Source organism: Benincasa hispida, chromosome 5 (assembly GCF_009727055.1).
Source record: "Benincasa hispida cultivar B227 chromosome 5, ASM972705v1, whole genome shotgun sequence".
Classification (NCBI taxonomy): Eukaryota; Viridiplantae; Streptophyta; class Magnoliopsida; order Cucurbitales; family Cucurbitaceae; genus Benincasa; species Benincasa hispida.
The window spans coordinates 3,850,881-3,872,523 of NC_052353.1; the positions used below are offsets into that span (position 1 = coordinate 3,850,881).

The 21,643-nt window shown below is 37.4% G+C and overlaps 1 long non-coding RNA gene across 2 annotated transcripts; it reads left to right on the top strand.

The window, feature by feature from the left end:
* The first annotated feature begins 12,546 nt into the window (after window positions 1-12,546).
* On the top strand, window positions 12,547-21,584 carry LOC120078405. 2 transcript variants are annotated; one of them, XR_005482005.1, is made up of 3 exons: window positions 12,547-13,013; window positions 13,104-13,178; window positions 19,283-21,002. It is a non-coding gene; the product is annotated as an uncharacterized LOC120078405 (long non-coding RNA). The 2 variants fall into 2 exon arrangements; XR_005482004.1 differs by lacking the exon at window positions 19,283-21,002 and adding an exon at window positions 21,397-21,584 and having other exon boundaries at window positions 12,548-13,013.
* Window positions 21,585-21,643: the final 59 nt, after the last annotated feature.

Genomic DNA, 21,643 nt, shown 5'->3' on the forward strand with positions numbered 1-21,643 from the left:
TAACGGATGGTGGATAATGTAATTAAAGAGTTTAATTAATTATTCACGTATTGGTGAAGCTTCAAGCTACAAGTCCATAAAGTCTTCTTGGTAGCTCAAAAGGATTTAGTTGAAAATCAGTTTTTGGATTAATTTGAATTATTCAAATTAATAAGAGGGAATTTAATTATATATATATATATAATTAAATTGATTCAATTATATATGATATAATTGACATAACGTATATGATACATTATAGTTTAATTGGAGGAACAAATATTTGAATATGATTCAAATATATTTTCTACGAATAAGATTCATAGTTGTTAAATTTAATATAAATATGATTTATATTAAATGCCATAAAATAGAGAAAAAGAAATATAGTTTATATTGTATATGATGCAATATTAAAACTATAGATTATAAATATAATATGATAAGCTGGTTATTATATTTATTTATAATTATCAATTATTTGATAATTAATTCCATTTTTCTTTCTAACCACCTTAGTGGGAAGTTAATCAAGTGGTTTGTGGCTAGTGGAATAAATAAAATATGATTTTATTTTTTCCATAATGAATATACATACGACTTGTAAGACAGGAGATTACATGATTTTATCAGAGTCTATGCGATAGACTTGGTTCTCTACACGATTGAAGAAAACTCTATGCGGTAGCTTGTTATTCCTTCAATCGTCTTCCTCCTCCAAACCACAAACTCCCTTCCAACCAAAATAGTCAGAGCCCACCACTCATGGGTTCTCACCCCGAGAATACCAAGGTCACCAAGTGGTAGTGTCCTTTACACTTTTGGTACATTTGTTATGGTTGTTGTTTGTTCGAGAGGAGTTCGTGTTTGTTCGAAGTGTTTTTGAAAGTTTGAGGGATTTACTTGAAGAAGAGTTCTTCGAAGATATAATCTTTAAATCCTTTTCCTAGTTCAAAAGCATGCTGTAATTTATATTTTGATGCATAATCTGTATTGTTTACTGTAAATGTTTGTTTCAATCGAAATGGGATTTGTATGATCCGCTTTCGCTTATAGGTTCTCTGTAAAATGATTTCCTTCAATAACCAGTTAACAGTGCGATGACCCTTCACAAATTGCTCATAAGTACAATTGGGCCAAAATTACCGTGTTGCCCCTATAGTTACATCTAACTCCTTAAGTACCACTAATACCTTTAACGAACAATAAGTCATAGTCCAACCATGACCAAACCCCTCTCGAGCCAAGAGAGGGTGTGACACCACATTGTTCAAGCCTTGGAATCAGCCCTTAAGAGAGCAATTTATCTACTTACCCCGACGTCGGAGAATGAGAGAATTTCATCTTGTGTAGCTGTGTTCCCAGCTCCCTAATCAGATGAATCCCCAAAATGATAGGCTTACTGAGTCGGCGATCTGGCTATTCTCACTCATACAAATTAAATGACTGACTTCATAGGTAGAAGTTCACAACTCACTCAGGATTCAAGTCATGTCACCTATGGTCATCCTAGTGAAATGTAACTACGTAAGTCTCTATTATGAACGACGTTATATAACGAGACTAGTCATTTTGTGGTCCGATCTTATACAAACTCTTTTGTATAGAATACCCCCACTCATAAGTCTTTACATGAATGATCAGGGTCAGGTCATTTGTAGCACTTTACAACAATTGTAACATCTACAAAGCGGGCCATATTCATAGTGTCGCCAAGATAAGGTACCCAGCCTTATACATCTACTACAGGATTATCACTTAAACATGATCCACCTGTATGTCTCTACATACATGTTTATGCTATTGATGATAATATTGGATTTTAGTCTATTGGTTTATGGGTTTAATGCTACTAAATGTCAAATAAAACATCTCATGTTTTATTAAATAAATAAAATATTTGTACAATAAAATTACAAACTACAGGACCCTACGAGATTTAGGGCATTAATTAGGGCATAAAACTAGTAGGGTGTATAATATAAAAGTCACACTAATATACAAGTACACAAAGCAATAAACTAAGGCACAAAACGTATTCAGTACAAAATCTCCCACTTGCTCTAGACTAAATATGGTCTGTCCCATAGACCCATACTCTGCAAGTGACTTCAAACACTTTAGCTGTAAGGGACTTTGTAAAAAGATCAGCAACGTTGTGCTTTGAAGCTATCTGCATGACGATCATGTCCATTCGATGCACAATCTCTAGGATGAAATGATATTTTTGCTCTATATACTTCTTGTGTCTCCTAGGCTCTCAGTAATTAGCTACAACACGACTATTATCACAATAAATGGTGATGAGCTTTTACATGTTTGGAACAACTTCCAGATCTGTTAGGAATTTTTTGAGCCACACAGCTTCCTTAGAAGCTTCACAAGCCGCTATGTACTCAACCTCCATAGTGGAGTCAGCAATGCTCTCTACTTGGTGCTCCTCCATTAAAAGTGAACACTGATCCTGATATGAATTTTCTAGAATCCTCATCAGTCTGAAAATCAGAGTCTCGTTATCCTGTAAGGATCAGATCCTTTGAACCATACACAAGCATGTAGCCCCTCATTCTCCATTGATACTTGAGGATTTTTTTAACGGTGGTCCAGTGATCAAATCCTGTATTAGATTGATATCTACTGACTATCCCTACTGCATAGCTGATGTCAGGTCTAATACATAACATCACATACATTAGGCTACCAACAGCCGATGCATAGGGGATCCGTCTCATTTTCTCAACTTCTTGAGGTGTCTTAGGGCACTGTTCCTTAGACAATATAACTTCATACCTGAAAGGAAGTAAACCTCTGTTGGAGTTCTGCATCAAAAACTTGACAAGCATCTTGTCAATGTATGATGCCTAAGACAGGGCTAGCGTTTCGTTCTTTCGATCTCTAAAAATCTGAATGCCCAGAATAAACTTACATTTCACTAAGATCTCTAAAAGTCTCATTATAAAACGCCGTTCATAATAGAGACTTACATTTCACTAGGATGACCATAGATGATATAACATGAATCTTGAGTGAGTTGTGAACTCCTACCTATGAGGGCGGTTCTTTTATTTGTGGGTGAGAGTGGCCAGATCGTTGACTCAATAAGCTTACCATTTTGGGGATTCGTCTAATTGTGGACCTGGGAACACAACTACACAAGATGAAATTCACTTCTTCCCTAATGTTGGGGTAAATAGATAAATTGCTCCTTTGAGGGTTGATTCCAAGGCTTGAGCAATATGGTGTCACACCTTCTCCTGGCCCAAGAGGGGTTTGGTCATAGTTGGACTATGACTTATTGTTCATTAGAGGGATTAGTGGTTCTTAAGGAGTGAGATGTAACTATAGGAGCAAAACGATAATTTTGGTCTACCTGTACTTACAAGCAATTTGTGAATGATCATCACATCGTTGACTGTTTATATCCAATAGATACATAAATATATCTGTAGTGTGAAGAGTGCAACTGTCAGTCTTTAATGGAGTGCCCGTGGTAAGCCCAAAGTTTATCGTCACCCGTAAACCCTTGCTACACAAATATGAATTTACAAATCACCGAACAAACTACTTATACTACTAGTAGTACAAGCGGCAAGTGGCGGGGTCGAACCTAAGGGAAGCGCAGAAGATTAGTTCATCGAAGGTTGTTTTTAGTTAAAGAGGTAAAATGGGGGGGGGGGTGGTATGGATGAAATAGGAAAGTGCATAAAAGAAATAAAGTGTAAGAAAAGTAAAAATAGAAATGCAATTAATCGAGATGTCTTAGCTTAGAGGAATGGATTCACCAATGTAATTAAGATCATTGAACCAACATATGACTTAAACTCCTTGTTTATGCTTAGCTCAATTGATTGGAATCTCAACCAATGGTCCTAATCATCTAATTAATTGAAATGCATAGAAAACGAATCCGCTCCATACAAATTGATAAATTGCATTAAATTCTAGAGATGACGCTAAGCTGAGTGTTCGACTTTCGACGTCTAATCAAACATTCAATGTGATTTCTCTCTAGGTCGATAGGACAAAATCTTATTCATTATAAACAACAAATTGCAAGCCTAACTAACCTATTGTTTCCTTTGAGATTAACCTATAATTAAATGTCACATATTACAAGCCAATCTCCAAGCATTCAAATCACTTAATAAATCATTGGTCATCGGTCAATTATAAAATCATGCAATTCATAAATGTAAAACTCGGATTGAAACCCATAAACAAGTTCATATACATCATAAAATTAGAATCTCCTAAAATAACATTGAGTTCCTCCAAATCCCTAGCTAAAAATAAAAAATCTTACCTTCCCATAGAGGATGAGAAGCTATCATCTGGCATCTACTCGATTAACTACTAAAGAAACACCCAAAGAAGAAAGTGGAAGAGAGAAGAGAGGGAAAAAATCGGCTGGAAGCTGAATATGGGTGTGTCCTCTGCCCTAAATGGAAGAGAATTATATATACTGCAGTCGCAGTGATGACGAAAATTTAGATTACCAAATCGTCAAGGACTTGATAACTAAAATTAGATGAATGCAATATGCGATTCATGTGCTTAATGTATACGTTGATTATCATGCTTCGGTGGTCATGCGTTGGAATGAACTATGTGTTAACGAATGTATGTGATGACCATGCGTTCCTGTCACAGGTTTTCTTGCACTCATGCCAAGTATAATGCAAACACAAGTTTCACGGGTGATTCGAGGTCGAACTCAGGGACTTGTAGCTAGACGTATGTGGTAATGTGTATGCGACGGTTGAATAAAAGAATGATGGAGGGGTTTCTATGCTAACACTACTCCTACTCCTAACTAACAGACAACGCAATGAGAAGTATGAATGAGAGGTAGAGACATGACAACTGTTGATGTGAGATAATTGGATGGGAAAATAGATAAAAGGTGAAGATGTCTTCATCGCAACCCTTAAGAGTGACCGCAAGGCAACCTCAGCCAACGCAAACCATGCAATCATGCTACACACTAAAAGCCTAAATTTAGGATGTATGCAATGTGTATGCAAAAGGGTCGAGATGACCACATACAACCACCATATCCTACTTCCTGGACGCATGTAATATCCTCTCCGTCAGGTGCATACGCTGTGTGATAGCAAACGGAGCTTATTCCTAAGTTCCCCATTCTTGCTTATGCGTTCCAATTCGCTCTCTCGAGTCTTAGATTTGGATTTTAGACTACTCTTCCAAGTATGCCTAAATGATGAATGATGCGCTCATAAGACAAGGTAAACGCATGAACTTGGCTGACGCAAGATTATTCCTATCTCTAGTGAACAATAGCTTACATTACTTGATGCGTCCTACCACTTACCCTCCCGGGTAGTTGGTTGTTGCTGACTTTACTCATAGACAAGAGTTGCGTCCGCCTATAGACAAGCGTTGCTACAGCTTCGCACTAAGCAAATAAGGTTTTCTCACACACTCACACAACGCAAACCTCTCGGTGGTTTGCTACATGCTTCATATCTCTAATCCACATGACTAAGTATGCGATACTCCAGCAATCTCACTAAGTGATGCAATGAAAATTAAGGATGTTAAGTAAAGAAAGATGGAGATGGAATCGAAGGAAACACAGAAATGCATTGGACACATAATGTATTAATTCCTTAATCCTAAAATGTAATACAATGCAACATAAGAAAAGAAGAGAAAATGAAAGGACCGGCTGGAAGCAATGTCTTGCTTCCAGCGGATGTGTGTCAAGGCTGCCGGTGGTGCCATGGAAGGGCGGTGGAATTGACTCTTTTGAGATCTAGCTCTGGTTGAAGGCTCCAGTCGTCACTCAGAATTGATAAAGGAGATGAAGAACTCTCAAGCTTTTCTTCTAACACGTTCGTCTGGATCACAAGAATCCGCCCTAAGGCGAACCTCAGGCGAAAACCTTGGATGATCTGAAATTCTGCTCATCGGCTTCTTATTATAGAGCTTGGATCGCGACAGCATTTATGGACTATTCTATATTCTAACATCGCGACGCGTTAGTCCTTTTCTGAATCTCTGTTGCTAATGGCGTGGTAGGTGAAATTTCAACATCATTTTTTGATTTTCCCGAGAGATGCGTTGATTCATTCATTCCACCAACCTTCCATTGATCCTCTATATGCGTTATCGTGTAGCCACAATCGTGCAGTGACTGCGTTCGCTTAATACCGCAACTTCTACACGATGACCGCAATCGTTTGACGATCGCAACTCCTATGTGATGGACGCACGCGATTGATCACCGCATCACCCATGCGTTATCGTATGCGTTCGCCTTTGCGATGGAGAGTTTCTCTGCATGTGGTCGTCTATGCGGATAGCCTAGCTTTCGCATTTGCGTCCACTTCCTGTGTTAGCTACAAAAATAGATAATTGATCACATAAATTAACGCATAATAATGGGTTTATCGAGATTTTCAATGCTGAAAGCCGCCACACTTTTTTCTCATGAATTCCTAACACAATTGCCGCATGTTCTGCTTAACAGCCTTCATAATTCTAAATAAAAGGCAAGGCTAAGATGACATGTATTTTGCATGTCATCACACAATGTCACGAACTTGCAACGTTGCGAGCCAGCACGCGCGTTCGTTAAAGAATATCGGAAGCATTGCAACGCTGCTTGTTTTTTAACATGAAATAGGTAGCTACTGCCTTGTTAATGTTGCGCAACACTCCATCCAGGGGTAATATTCCGTCCTTTCATGTCCTTTTTGAAGCCTTGTTGCTCAAATTTAGCTCCTAATCGATCCAAATTAATCTCGAACAGCTTCATCTAACGACCATTTTCCACCTCAAAGATGCTCAATACCTATAAAATCATTAAATAACACATGGTAAACATAGTAACAAACAGAAATTAGAAGAGGAAAATATCAATTTTTTGTGCTTATCAGCTCCGAAAAGTTAATTGGATGTGAATAATCTAATTTAATTATTCAAGTACTCATTTGAGCTTCAAGCTACAGGTTTCCATGATTAGTCCCCTTTTGTAAGCTCTACAGGAAATAAGATTGAGAAATCAATTTTGGAATTAATTTTGACATTGTTTAAATAAATTTAAGTTTAGGGTTAATTAATTTTAGTGATATAATTGATTTTACTTATATATATAATGATATGATTAATAATATATTGAATATTATAATATAAATTTAATTTGGGAGGAAAATATAATATTTGTATGATTAAATATTAATTGTATTGAATTGGTTCATACGATAAAATATTTAATAAAATAGATTTGATATTTAAATTACTATTTATGAGGAGTAATTAAAACTATAAGTCTTATATTGTAAATGATACAGTATTCAAAACCCATAGGTATATGTTATATATAATACACATATATAAGAGTTATTATATATATAATATATATATATTAAGATTAATTTTTTAATTATTTTAATTTTATTTTGAATTTAAAGGAGGGAAATAACTTCCCTCTCCTAATTTCTCTCAAATCACGTAGTGAGTGGTGGTGGTTTTTTCTTGGATTAATCTTCTTTTTGTAAGTTTTGTTACAAAGAAGAGAGATGTGTGTAAGTCAGTATGATCGCTCTGTAAAAACTTTGCAAGAAAAATTCTCTACTCCTCTCAATTCTCCCTTCCCTTTTTCCAAAAATCAGAGAAGCCCACAACTCTCCCTATGATTCTTATCCCTAAAGAGAATACAAGAGGTTCTAATTGGTGGTGGTCATCAGAGATTGTTTTGATTGTGAACATTCTTGGAGAAGAGGATCACATGAAGAAAGATTCTTCAAGGGTAAGGTTCTCTATTTTCCTTTTTCTTTTATTTAATGCATGTTGTAAATTTTGTTATTATGCATAATGTTTCTATTCAATAATTTGCATTCTGTAAAAATTGAAATTGGGATCGATCCACATTTCCACTTAGGGCCTTCACAAGTTCTTTCACAAGACTCATTAATATTTTGATCAAATCCATAAGATTTGATCGCAGTATCAAATCTTATATTCTAAGATCGAGAAGCTTGTTTCAATCCATAGATGGACCGATTAAGCTTGCAAAGCTTTTGCTCTTGATCTTGGGTCATAAATCCCTCAGGCTGCTTCATATAAAGGGTCTCCTCAAAATTGCCATTCAGAAAAGCTGTCTTGACGTCCATTTTCCAAATCTCATAGTCATAATATGAGGAAGTGGACAGAAAGATCCGGATAGACTTCAACATGGCAACAGGTGAGAAAGTCTCCTCGTAGTCGACTCCCTCAACTTGGGTATTGAAGGATCCATGAGAAGGGTCCGCAGCGGAAGAGGATTGTCCCAATTCTAAAAAATTTACAGAACACAATTTTATAGAGCAACATAATAAATCATGCATTTAATTAAACAAAACATACAACATGCTTGAGAAACTAAGAAGAGAAAAAAGGAACAGAAGACTTACCCTTGAAGAACGTAATCTTCAAGTTTCCTCTTCACTGTGAAAAACACGAACACTAAAAAGGGAACTACCACAAAAGAAAACTTTTTATTCTCTAGATGAGAATCCAAGAGGAGTAGGCTCTGACTATTTTGGTGAAGGAAGAGAATGAGAGAGGAGAAGAAAAGTAGGGGAAAGCCTGAGATACCAAAACCCCCAAAAAAAAAGTTTCTTTTTTTCTTTTCTTCACCACACAGAGAAAAAGAAATTGTAACCAACCCACATACACGATCTAGAAAGAAAGGGGGGAGGGGGGGGGATGAGGGGGGAGTTACAACTCCTTCCAAATAACATTAATTCAAAAAATAAGATTAAGTAAATTAATTAATTTAATAAATTATTTTAATATATATTCATATGATAACTAAACTTATCATATAATATATTAAACTATATGTTATATCAAATATAACATACCTTTCTCTCACCAATGACTTTTAATATAAATCACATTTATATTAACTTTAACCATATGAATCCAATTCATATAATTAATATTTGAATCATATTCAAATAATTATTTTCTCACATAAATACGTTGGGGTCGATGCCCTAAAGTTCTCGTGTCCTGTAGTTTGTAAACAGTTTGTAACGAATGCTTGTGTTGTTAATATAATGAATATTTACTCCACATTTTGTTTATTTTGCTTAGTACTTGTTTTATTTGCTTTACCACAAACCAATAAACATAAAATCTCTGGTTATCTATATGTGACTCAAACATGTATGTGGTGACATACAAGTGGATCATGTCTTGAGTGATAACCAAAATAGTCTGTAGTATATGGATATAGAAGGGAAACCTTATCCAGGTAACGCTACGGATGCGGCCCACTTTGTGGAATGGTCACAAGTGTTGTGACTTGTCACAGATGATCTGATCCTGATCATTCGTGTTAGGGACATGCAAGCGGGGGCGTCCTATACAAAGAGTTTGTATAAGACCTGACCATGAAGTGTTAACATCTCGTTATATAACACCGTTCATGACAGAGACTTCACTTCACTAGGATGACTATAGGTAACATGACCTCAATCCTGAGTGAGTTGGGAACTCCTGCCATTGAGGGCGGTCCTTTGATTTGTATGGGTGCGAGTGGCCAGTTCGCTGATTCAAACCTACCATTTTGGGGATTCGTCTGATTTGGGAGCTGGGAACTTAGCTACAAAGATGGAATTCACTTCTTTCCCGAGGCAGGGGTAAGCAGATAGATAGCTCCCTTAAGGGCTAATTCTGGGGTTTGAATGATGTGGTGCCACACACTTTTTCTTGGCACGAGAGGTGTTCACACATAGTTGGACTATGTTATATTATTCATTAGAGGAATCAGTGGTACTTAAAGAGTGAGATGTAACTACAGGGGCAAAACGGTAATTTGGCCCCAGGTGTACTTACGAGCATCTGTGAAGAGTCATCGTACTCATGATTGGTTATATCCGATGAACACAGAAATATATCTGTCGTAAGAAGAGTTCAACTGTTGGTGTTTAATGGAATGCCTGACAGTTAACGGATGGTGGATCTCGTGGCTAAAGAGTTTAGTCAGTTATTCTCGGACCATTGGAGTTTCAAGCCACAGGTCCATTAGGTCCACTGGGTAGCTTGGATAAAGTTGAGAACCAGTATTTGGGTTAATTTTAAATGTCCAAATTGACAAAAGGAAATTCGATTATATATGATATAATTGGACTGGTTAATTATACATGATATAATTGGTTGAATGTATGAGATACATTATTTTGGAGGAAATTAGATATAAATATGATTTATATCAAGTAGAGGAGAAAATACTATAGTAGATATGTGATATCAAACTATAGAATAAAAATATAATATGATTATATTTATTTATTAATTAATTGATTAATTATATGATAATTAATCCTAATATCACGTTTAAACGTGGGTTAGTGGGGCAACGTCAGTTATTGTAACCAATTAAATAAAAATGAAATAATTTCATTTTGATTCGTCATCAATCACCCAAAAAGTTTTCGTGAAGCGCGCGTTGGAGAATTCTAAGTGATCGCTTAAGAAAATCGAGAGACTATATGATAGCTCTTCTCCACCTAAACGATTGTCCACCTTGTGCTAAACGATCACACACTGTCGCCTACACGATCGGATAGCTTCTCTAAACGATCGTATAGTGTACCGATTTTACTAAACGATTGTATACCTTTTCCTAAACGATCGGTCAGTAAATCCTACACGATTGTGTAGCTCCTCCTAAAGACTAAGCATTTCTGCTATGCGATAGCGTTTTCTTCCCTCCCACTTGCTTATCGCCTACATGATTCGTGTTCCTCCTTCCTCTACCAAATTCACCAAAGCCCACCCTTTGGGTTTTTCACTCCGAGAATACCCGAAGCTCTTTAGTGGTGGTGTCGTCCCTGTTGCAGTCGTGAGTTCGCGTTGTTCGTGCTGCTACAATCGACGTTTCCGTTGGGCGTTGGTAGATCGCGTGGAGGTTTTCTGCTGAGTTGGAGTTTTGAAGTGTGAAGACTATCTTTAACTGGTATGGAACTCTCTCCCTTGTTGTTTATCTTGTTCTTAGCATGCCGTTAATTAATGTTTGTTTGCATAATTGTATGTGTTGAATGTATATTGATGTATTTCGGTCACTGTGAGATCGGAGCGATCCGAACGCGCTCATAGAACTCTTAGATATGAGATCCTTCAAATACTTAATATTAAAATGTATCAAATACATTATTGTAATTATATCATATATAATTCAATTAAATTAATTATATATTTTCTTTAATAGGTAATATTATTATACGATAACAAAGAGGATCCCACAGTCCGGGATCAAGGTACCACAACAAAAAAAGAAACTACAAAAACAGCGCACAGATGGAATAAGTAGAATAACCCAAAAGAATAAAACACCAGAACAAACCATAGTCCGAAAACAAACAAACAAACCAATCAGAAGAAGAAAATAGAAATAAACAAAACCCCATAAACTAGGGATAACACAAGAACTAAAGAAACCAAAAGAAAGCAAAAGACAACAAAAACAAACAAGCTAGAGAAGGCCATGAAGATCAATTCGCCAAGAAGCAGCATGCGTACGAACCACAGAGACAATAAGCTGAAATAAAGTAGATGTCGTTCTCGGACGCCCACCATGCAACCGACGATTCCTCTCCTACCAAATATAGTATATTGACGTAAACCAGAAGACTCAAAATAACTTACTCCGAACATCCTTACCAGACCCTACCCGACATACCCAACTCAACTCCACCTCCCACCTAGCAACCCGATGAGATGAAAAATAAATGATTACTATATTCTATCCCATCCATACAAAGCAAAAATGAATCATCCACCAATTGATCCCACCTCATCAATCAATTTGAGTACCTAATCTATCCTTCACTGCCAACCAGACACAAAAAGAATGCCTCAGAATATTACCCCCAGACCAAACCAGACGAGCCCAAGATACCCTAGGACGCCTAGGACGCAAACACTCCCAAGCACTAGCAATAGTGAAATGACCATTATAACTCGGAACCCAAATTCAACTATCCTCAACACTCACCCTCGGCACCACATCCTAAACCAGCCCCCATAATTCAAGAAGTTCCCAAGAAGCCGTAGGCCAATGCCAACAACCATCAACAAATAAGAAATCTGACAGTCTAGTCTCACGAAGGTTGTCAGCATTATGAATCACAAGCTTCTCATAATTCTCCAAGATAGACCCCCGTGGCAACCACGGATCCACCAAATAAAACATCTCTTCCCATTACCAATCTGCATCCTGATAAACGGTTTAAGCCTGTAACATCCCAAATTTTTGTTCGTAATGTAATTTCAGTATTTTGTAACATTCGAGAATATTTTTGGAATTTTGGAGATTTAATTGGATTACTTAGTTTTAATTACTGATAAAGGGATGTTTCAATTTAATTGTTTAATTAGATAAAATTGTGAAATTTGGACTTTTTATGTCACCCAAGTTTGATTTGAAATTAATTTTAGGAATTAATTTCATTTCAAAGGGGGTTAAATAAATTCTTTTTGAATTGTAAGTTGTTTGGGAAAAGGATTTAGTAACATAAAATAAAATAGAATAAAATAAAATAAATTATTTTGTTTTATTTTAATTTATTTATTCTTTCCCTCTCCCTCTCTCAATTGACACGTGTCAGACCCATTCTTCTTCACACTTCGTGCGAGCCCTAGCGTCTCCCTCGCCTCACCATCCGTCGACCCCCCAGGCGCTGTTGTTCGTCGTTGTCAGACCCACGTCATGTGTCTCCTAGTCGAAACCACTGCCTACCCAGCGCTGCTCCTCCGTGCTCCGCATGCTTTCCAGCAACTACAACAGCTGTTCCCTTCGCCTAGTCGTCCGCAACCGAGCCGTCGCGCCAGATCCGGTCGTCCAGAGTTTGCCCAGCCGCCTGCCTCCCTTGCGCCACACTAGACGTTGCCCCAGCCGCTTGCGTCACCTCCTTCAGTCTGTTCGTCACAGCCATCGGTTTAGGCCGAGCCTCGACGTCAGCTTCGAAGCTCGCTGCCGTTCACCGTCCCCAAGGGTTGTCGAAATCTCTGTGATTTTGGTGAGTTTTTCTCGAGTATTTCAAGATTTGGGGTTGTCAAATTTAGATTCTATCTAGTGAGGGCTATAATCTTGTTTTTTGGGATGTTAGATTGAAGGAATTTTAGAGCTTTGGAAGGTGCGAGATGCTGTCCAGTAAGTGTTGTGGTCATATGGCAATTTATTGGTAAGTTTTGGTGATTTTAACCCTTTGGGCTCTTTTGGATTAAGGGAGATTATTGAAAATTTAGTTATTAAACTTTGGTTTTGATTTATGATCAGATTGGATAAATAAATTGGACTTTGGGACTGACTTCAAACCAAACCATGATTTTGTTAAGTTAAATTAGGGACTTTTTTGTTTAATTGGTTAAATGGATTTAGACCCCAACGAACACGTTTAAAAGTTTGGGGATGCATGATTTTAGGCGATGGTTGCTAAATTAAATTTGGCAATGTTTGTTTTAGAATTGATTCAAGTTTTTCGAAGATTTTAAAGGAGAATAATTTTGTGGACTAATATTTTTTTTTACCAAATTTAAGGTAAGTAATCTTACCGCTGGAACTGCCCTAGTGCCAGACAATGATAATTATGATTTATTGAGGATTATTTTTCAGCATGATATTTATGTATGCCTTCATTGACTGAGGTTTGAAAGGACTAGAGCCAGGTATTGATAATTATGATTTACTGAGGATATATTAATGATTTGATATTTATGTATACCTTGCTGGCATGAGGGTTTAAAAGACTAGATGCGCATAGAGATGTTTGAATGCTTGCATGATTTGAGTATATTATTATTCTTGGAGATCCTATTGAATCTGAAGATTATGAGATGTATATGTATGTTATAGAGCTATGATGACAAAATCTATATGTGTGTTATACAACCATGTGATGAGATGTATATGTATGTTATAGAACCACGATGATGAGATATGTATATGTATGTTATGAGACTAGGATGATGAGATGTATATGCGTATTATAGAACCATGATGATAAGATGTATATGTATGTTATAGAACTATGATGATGAGATGTATATGTATGTTATGGGACTAGGATGACGGGATGTATATATGTGTTGTAGAACATGATGATGAGATGTATATGTATGTTATGGGACTAGGATGACGAGATGTATATGTGTGTTGTAGAACATGATGATGAGATGTNGTTATGGGACTAGGATGACGAGATGTATATGTGTGTTGTAGAACATGATGATGAGATGTATATGTATGTTATGGGACTAGGATGACGAGATGTATGTGTGTGTTGTAGAACCATGATGATGAGATGTATATGTATGTTATAGAACCATGTTATGATGCTTGTGATGTTGGGATCGTGATAGTGTCCTCACTAATTAGTTAGATGCCCACTAGAGGTTGTGCATCCTTCGGGATTCACTAGAGGTGGTGGCTTCCTTTGGGATCCACCAGAGATTGTGTTTCCTTCGGGATTCACTAGAGGTGTGGCTTTCCTTCGGGATTCACCAGAGGTTGTGTTTTCCTTTGGGATTCACCAGAGGTTGTGTTTTCCTTCGGGATTCACCAGAGGTTGTGTGTCCTTCGAGATTCACTAGAGGTGGTGCTTTCCTTCGGATTCACCAGAGGTTTGTGTGTTCTTCGGGATTCACTAGAGGTGGTGGTTTCCTTTGGGATCCACCAAAGGTTGTGTTTCCTTCGGGATTCATAGAGGTGGTGCTTTCCTTGGGGATTCACCAGAGGTTGTGTTTCCTTTGGGATTAACTAGAAGTAGTGCTTTCCTTCGAGATTCACTAGAGATTGTGTTTCCTTCGGGATTCACTAGAAGTGGTGTTTCCTTCGGGGTTCACTAGAGGTTGTGGGTCCTACGGGACTTACTAGAGATAGTGGGTATACTTAACTACAGTAGGATGAAATTCAGTTATTCATGTATGTATGTGTCCAATGAGGTCTAGGAGAGTGCTTATATTGCACCAGAGGTAGGCATCTAGAGGACATAGATGCCTAGCCATACCCCACTAGTGGGGTTTCTTACTAAGTATTTTATACTCACCCTTTCTCATGTTTATGTTTTAGGTAAAGGCAAGGACACTCTGGCGATGACAAGAGGAATCCATGAACGAGCCACTAGGGACCGGTTTTATGCTTTTGCTCATGATATTTAGATTTCTTTTCATGTTTTTCAACTTTCAGTTTTGATGTTTGAAACTTACTGTTAAGATTTGTTTTCAGACCTATTTATTATAATTTATGATTTATGAGTACCCTATCACTTGTTTTTAATAATTTAATTTAATGGAGGTCTTTTGAATTTACTTTATTTATTTAGCATTTATTTCACTATAAAAGGGTGTTGTTTTAAGTTTCATGCATGCTTGTGTTTAGTAATGACCTAGTTTGAGTCCTATGGGGTCGGGTCGTTACAATTAATATTAAAGCCCATGGTTTGGGTTTTGTAGTCTGACTTACTATGTAAGTCTAGATTGTCCCTATGGCTCATGAACAGATTTCTTGTCATCGCCAGGTATGTCCTATTAATTAAAAGTTTTATGATAGTTGTGCGTTAAAATATTTCTTTAGCTTAAATGCACAAGTTATGTTATGATGTTAGATCAGTGACTCAATAGAAGTTTTTATAAACAGAGTATTCAGGTATGGCGCTACAAAAAAAAATAATAAAATAAAATTATGAGGTCACTTGACACTAGTTTATCTCATAGAAATTATGTTAAAAACGAACAAGTATATATATCTCAGTTCAGAGATCTTAAAGGTTGATGGAACTATGTAGAGTTATGACAGTTTAGGAATAAAGGTATGTATATGTTTAAGCCCATGAATAAAATTGTCGAGGCAAGAATTCATCCAGGGCTAGTGTTACGTTTTGTGTTTGTTAGTGCAATTGGTGGTAGTATAAATACACAAGCCACGTACTCAAGTATAAAGTTAAAAATTGTTTTATGGATAAGAAGGAAAAGAAAAAGAGACTAGATTTATTCAAGGTTCTGAGATTAAACCAAACGTTTCGAGAGGAACTTTGGAAAGGATTAATAAGTCATAAGTACTTTCGTAATACTAGGAATTTGATGGAATAGGTAAAGTATATGTGATGATATGAAGAATTCTTTTGGAATATCTAGCTAAGTTGATGTTATTAAAGGAAGCCAAAATAGTTGGGCATGAGTTTGGACTTAAAGGGGATAAAAGCAAGGTGTTATTTGTTTGGGTTGAAGGATTATTTTAGAGCACCTAGATTATATCCATAGCCTTATTGTGATGAGGAGATCCAAGTTGCGCAAGTTTGAACAAACAAAAATCTTTTGGAGTTTAAAAGCATGACAATTGGCAAAGGAGAATTCTGCAAGATGGAAATTCCTAGTGAGAGAAATAAGACTTATGAAAGAGTTAAGTATGGTTCGGAGTCTTGATATGAGGGGTTACAAGGTATTTATTCTGGTGTAAAAGAAGAATACCTCATTATCATGTGGAACTTTAGGACAATATGTGTTGGATGGAAAGATAGCTTATGTAGGCGATCAGTATGGAACTTTGTTTTAACACAAGAATCTGTTACCGAAATAAAAAGTCGAGAAGGGATAAGCTAAAATGGATTTACTAGTAACAGTAGATGTTCGAGAACTATTGATATGGTATGTTGAGGCTTCATTAGTTAAGAAGTAAATCATTGAGGGCATTAATAAGATTTAAGGGATTTTGACTTTGTGTGCAAATTGGAAACATGAACTAGCAAGACAATTAATTTGATTGAAAAAGGAAATTAATCCAGCTTGAGATAGGCAAAAGTGGTATATGCACAAAAGTAAGTGAATTGGATCTCCCAATATCACCATTGGCACAAGGGATAGACTTGGTAATAAGGTTGAGTTGATAACAAGAAGTTGCTATAGGTGGGACTTGGGCAGTACAGGATAGTATGTTTTCTCTTGCATGGGCAATGAGTTAACTAGCTCTAGGAAGTACAAGTAATTCAAGATAGAACTTATGAATCAAGAAGGTTTTATTGTAAAAACTAACTTCAGGGATCAATTACGGTTATTATGAGGTTATGAAAATGTGTTATCAATTGATTGATACTTGAGCATCCAAGGACTTCAAAACTCATTTTCTGAGGGAATTCTAGACTTGTTAGCAACAATAGTTTTCGCTCTCAAGATCTGGAGACACTACTTATATGGAGAGAAGATACAACTTTTCACTAACCACAAGAGTTTAAAGTACTTCTTCACTCAGAAGGAGTTGAACATGAGACAAATAAGGTGGTTAGAGCTGGTGAAGGATTATGGTTGCGAAATTTTGTATCACCCAGGGAAGGCGAATGTAGTGGTAGATGCCCTGAGCAGAAAGGTAACCCATTCAGCAGCCTTCATTACCAGACAGACTCATTTGTGCAGGGAGCTAGAGAGGGCAGAGATTGCAGTGGCAGTGGAAAAAGTCAAGGCACAGTTAGCGCAGTTGTCAGTAAACCGAGTTTAAGGCAGAGAATTATTGATGTGCAGCTGAGTGAACCTTATCTGGTTGAGAGATTTCGTAAGGTGGGTCAGGCCAGGATGGTGAATTCTCTGTTTCAGCAAAAGGTGGTCTTCTCTATCAGGGACGTTCATGCGTGCTAGCGGATAGTGATATTAAGAATGAGTTGTTGTCAGAGGCTTACAGTTCCCTATCTTCAATTCATCCGGGTAGCACCAAGATGTATCAGGACTTGAAGCGTTATTACTAGTGGAATGACATGAAAAAAAGATAGTTGAGTTTGTCAGTAAGTGCCTGGTGTGCCAGCAAGTGAAAGCCTCGAGACAGAAGCTACAGGTTTGTTACAACCATTGAGTGTGCCAGAATGGAAGTGGGAGCACGTGTCTATGGGCTTCGTTGTGGGGTTGCCCCAGACTGTAAAGGGTTTCACTATGATTTGGGTTGTGGTAGACAAACTCATTAAATTAGTGTACTTCATACCTGGGAAGTCTACTTCTTCAATAAATAAGTGAGTGCATATATACTTGAGAGAGGTGGTGAGATTGCACGGAGTGCTTGTGTCCATTGTGTCAGAAAGATAACTTATTTTATGTCTAACTTCTACAAGAGTCTTCAAACAGCATTGGGAACTCTTCAAACAGCATTGGGAACTTGGTCGAACTTTAGTACAACTTTTCACCCATAGACCGATGGGGAGACAGAGCGTTTGAATCAGATATTGGAAGATATGTTGCATACTTGTGCCATAGAGTTTTCAGGAAGTTGGGATGCTCACCTGCATTTGATGGAATTTGCTTATAATAACAGCCACCAGTCTACTATTGGGATGTCGCCCTTTGAGGCCCTTTACGGGAAGAGTTGCAGGTCTCTTGTGTGTTAGGATGAGGTAGGAGAGAGGAAATTTCTAGGACATGCGTTAATGCAGACCACAAATTAGGCAATACAAAAGATCAGGGCTTGTATGCAAACAACTCAGAGTAGACAGAAAAGTTATGCCGATGTGAGACGTAAGGACCTAGAATTTGAGACTAGTGATAAAGTGTTCTTAAAGGTGGCACCTATGAAAGGTATTCTGAGGTTTGACAGGAAAGGGAAGCTGAGTCTAAGATTCATTGGGCCTTTCGAGGTCTTGGAGCGAATTGGCCCCGTAGCCTACTGATTGGCATTGCCTCCATCACTATCTTCAGTTCATAATGTCTTCCATGTTTCAATGCTGAGAAAGTATGTGACAGATCCGTCTCATGTAGTTGACTTTGAGCCTTATCAGTTGAATGACAACTTAAGCTACAAGGAGAAACCTGTAGAGGAAGATTGCATTTTGTGAAAGTCTTATGGCAGAATCTCTAGTTCGAGAAGGCTACCTGGGAGCGAGAGGATGAGATGAGAGCCTAGTACCCGGAGCCTTTTTAGGAATGAACTTTCGAGGACGAAAGTTCTTTAAGGAGGGAAGAATGTAACATTCCGAATTTTTGTTCGTAATGTAATTTCAGTATTTTGTAATATTTAAGAACATTTTTGGAATTTTAAAAATTTAATTGGAATACTGAGTTTCAACTACTGATAAAGGGATGTCTCAATTTAATTGTTTAATCAGAGAAAATTGTGAAATTTGGACTTTTTATGTCACCCAAGTTTAATTTGAAATTAATGTTAGAAATTAATTTCATTTTGAAGGGGGTTAATTAAATTCTTTTTGAATTGGAAGTTGTCGGGAAAAAGGATTTAGTAACATAAAATAGAATAAAATAAAATAAATTATTTTATTTTATTTTATTTTAATTTATTTATTCTTTCCCCCTCTCTCAGTTGACACGTGTGAAACCCCCCATTTTTCTTCCCACTTCGCGCGAGCCCTAGCGTCTCCTTCGCCTCGCCGTTCGTCGACCCCCCTAGTCGCTGTTGTTCTTCATCGTCAGATCCACGCCACGTGTCTCCCAGCCGAAACCACTGCCGCTCCTCCACGCGCCGCAGGCCGTCCACGAGCCATCCAGTGCCGCTACAGGAGTTGTTCCCTTCGCCTAGTCGTCCACAACTAAGCTGTCGCGCCAGATCCGGTCGTCTAGAGTTTGCTCAACCATATCCTAGCTGCCCACCTCCCTTGCGCCATATAGACGCCGTCCCAGTTGCATGCCTAACCTTCTTCAGTCTCTGTTCGTCGCAGCCATCAGTTTAGGTTGAGCCTCGATGTCAGCTTTGAAGCTCGTTCACAGTCCCCAACACAGAGGGTTGTCGAAATCTCTCTGATTTTGGTGAGTTTTCTTGAGTATTTCAAGATTTGGAGTTGTCAAATTCAGATTCTATCTAGTGAGGGTTGTAATCTTTTTTTTTTTTTTTTGGATGTTAGATTAAAGGAATTTTGGAGCTTTGGAAGGTGCGAGGTGCTGTCCAGTAAGTGTTGTGGTCATATGGCAATTTATTGGTAAGTTTTGGTGATTTTAACCCTTTGAGCTCTTTTGGATTAAGGGAGATTGTTGAAAATTTAGTTATTAAACTTTGGTTTTGATTTATGATCATATTGGACAAATAAATTGGACTTTGGGACTAACTTCAAACCAAACCATGAGTTTGGTAAGTTAAATTGGGGACTTTTTTCTTTAATTGGTTAATTGGATTTAGACCCCAATGGACAAGTTTAAAAGTTTGGGGATGCATGATTTTAGGCCATTGTTGCTAAATTAAATTTGGCAATGTTTGTTTTAGGATTGATTCAAGTTTTTTGAAGATTTTAAAGGAGAATAATTTTGCGGACTAATATTTTTTTTACCAAGTTTGAGGTAAGTAATCTTACTATTGGAACTGCCCAAGTGCCAGACATTGATAATTATGATTTATTGAGGATTATTAGTTAGCATGATATTTATGTATGCCTTCTTCGACTGAGGTTTGAAAGGACTAGAGCTAGCTATTGATAATTATGATTTACTGAGGATATATTAATGGTTTGATGTTTATGTATGCCTTGTTGGCATGAGGGTTTAAAAGACTAGATGTGCATAGAGATGTTTGAATGCTAGTATGATTTGAGTATATTATTATTCTTGGAGATCCTGCTGAATCTGAGGATGATGAGATGTCTATGTATGTTACAGAGCTATGATGAAGAAATCTATATGTGTGTTATAGAAGCATGATGATGAGATGTATATGTATGTTATAGAACCATGATGATGAGATGTATATGTATATAATGGGACTAGGATGACGAGATGTATATGTGTGTTGTAGAACCATGATGATGAGATGTATATGTATGTTATAGAACCATATTATGATTCTTGTGATGTTGGGATCGTGATAGTGTCCTCACTGATTTGTTAGATGCCATTAGAGGTTGTGTGCCCTTCGGGATTCACTAGAGGTGGTGGTTTCCTTCGGGATCCACTAAAGGTTGTGTTTCTTTTGAGATTCACTAGAGGTGGTGCTTTCCTTCGGGATTCACCGGAGGTTGTGTGTCCTTCGAGATTCACTAGAGGTGGTGCTTTCCTTTGGGATTCACCATAAGTTATATGTCCTTTGGGATTCACTAGAGGTGGTGGTTTCCTTCGAAATCCACCAGAGGTTGTATTTCCTTCGGGATTTACTAGAGGTGGTGCTTTCCTTCGGGATTCACCAGAGGTTGTGTTTCCTTCGGGATTCACTAGAGGTTGTGTTTCCTTCGGGATTCACTAGAGGCGGTGTCTCCTTTGGAGTTCACCAGAGGTTGTGGGTCCTACGGGACTTACTAGAGATAATGGGTATACTTAACTACAGTAGGATGAAATTCAGTTATTCATGTATGTATGTGTCCCATGAGGACTAGAAGAGTGCTTACAATGCACCAGAAGTAGGCATCTAGAGGACATAGATGCCTAGCTTGATCCCAGTAGTGGGGTTACTTACTCAGTATTTTATACTCACCCTTTCTCATGTTTATGTTTTAGGCAAGGGCAGGGACGTGCTAGGGAATGGCAAGAGGAATCCATGAACGAGCAACTGGGGACCGGTTTTATGCTTATGCTCGTGATATTTAGATTTCTTTTCATGTTTTTCAACTTTCAGTTTTGATGTTTGGAACTTACTGTAAGATTTGTTTTCAAACCTATTTATTATCATTTATGATTTATGGGTACCCTATCATTTGTTTTTAATAATTGAATTTAATGGAGGTCTTTTGAATTTACTTTATTT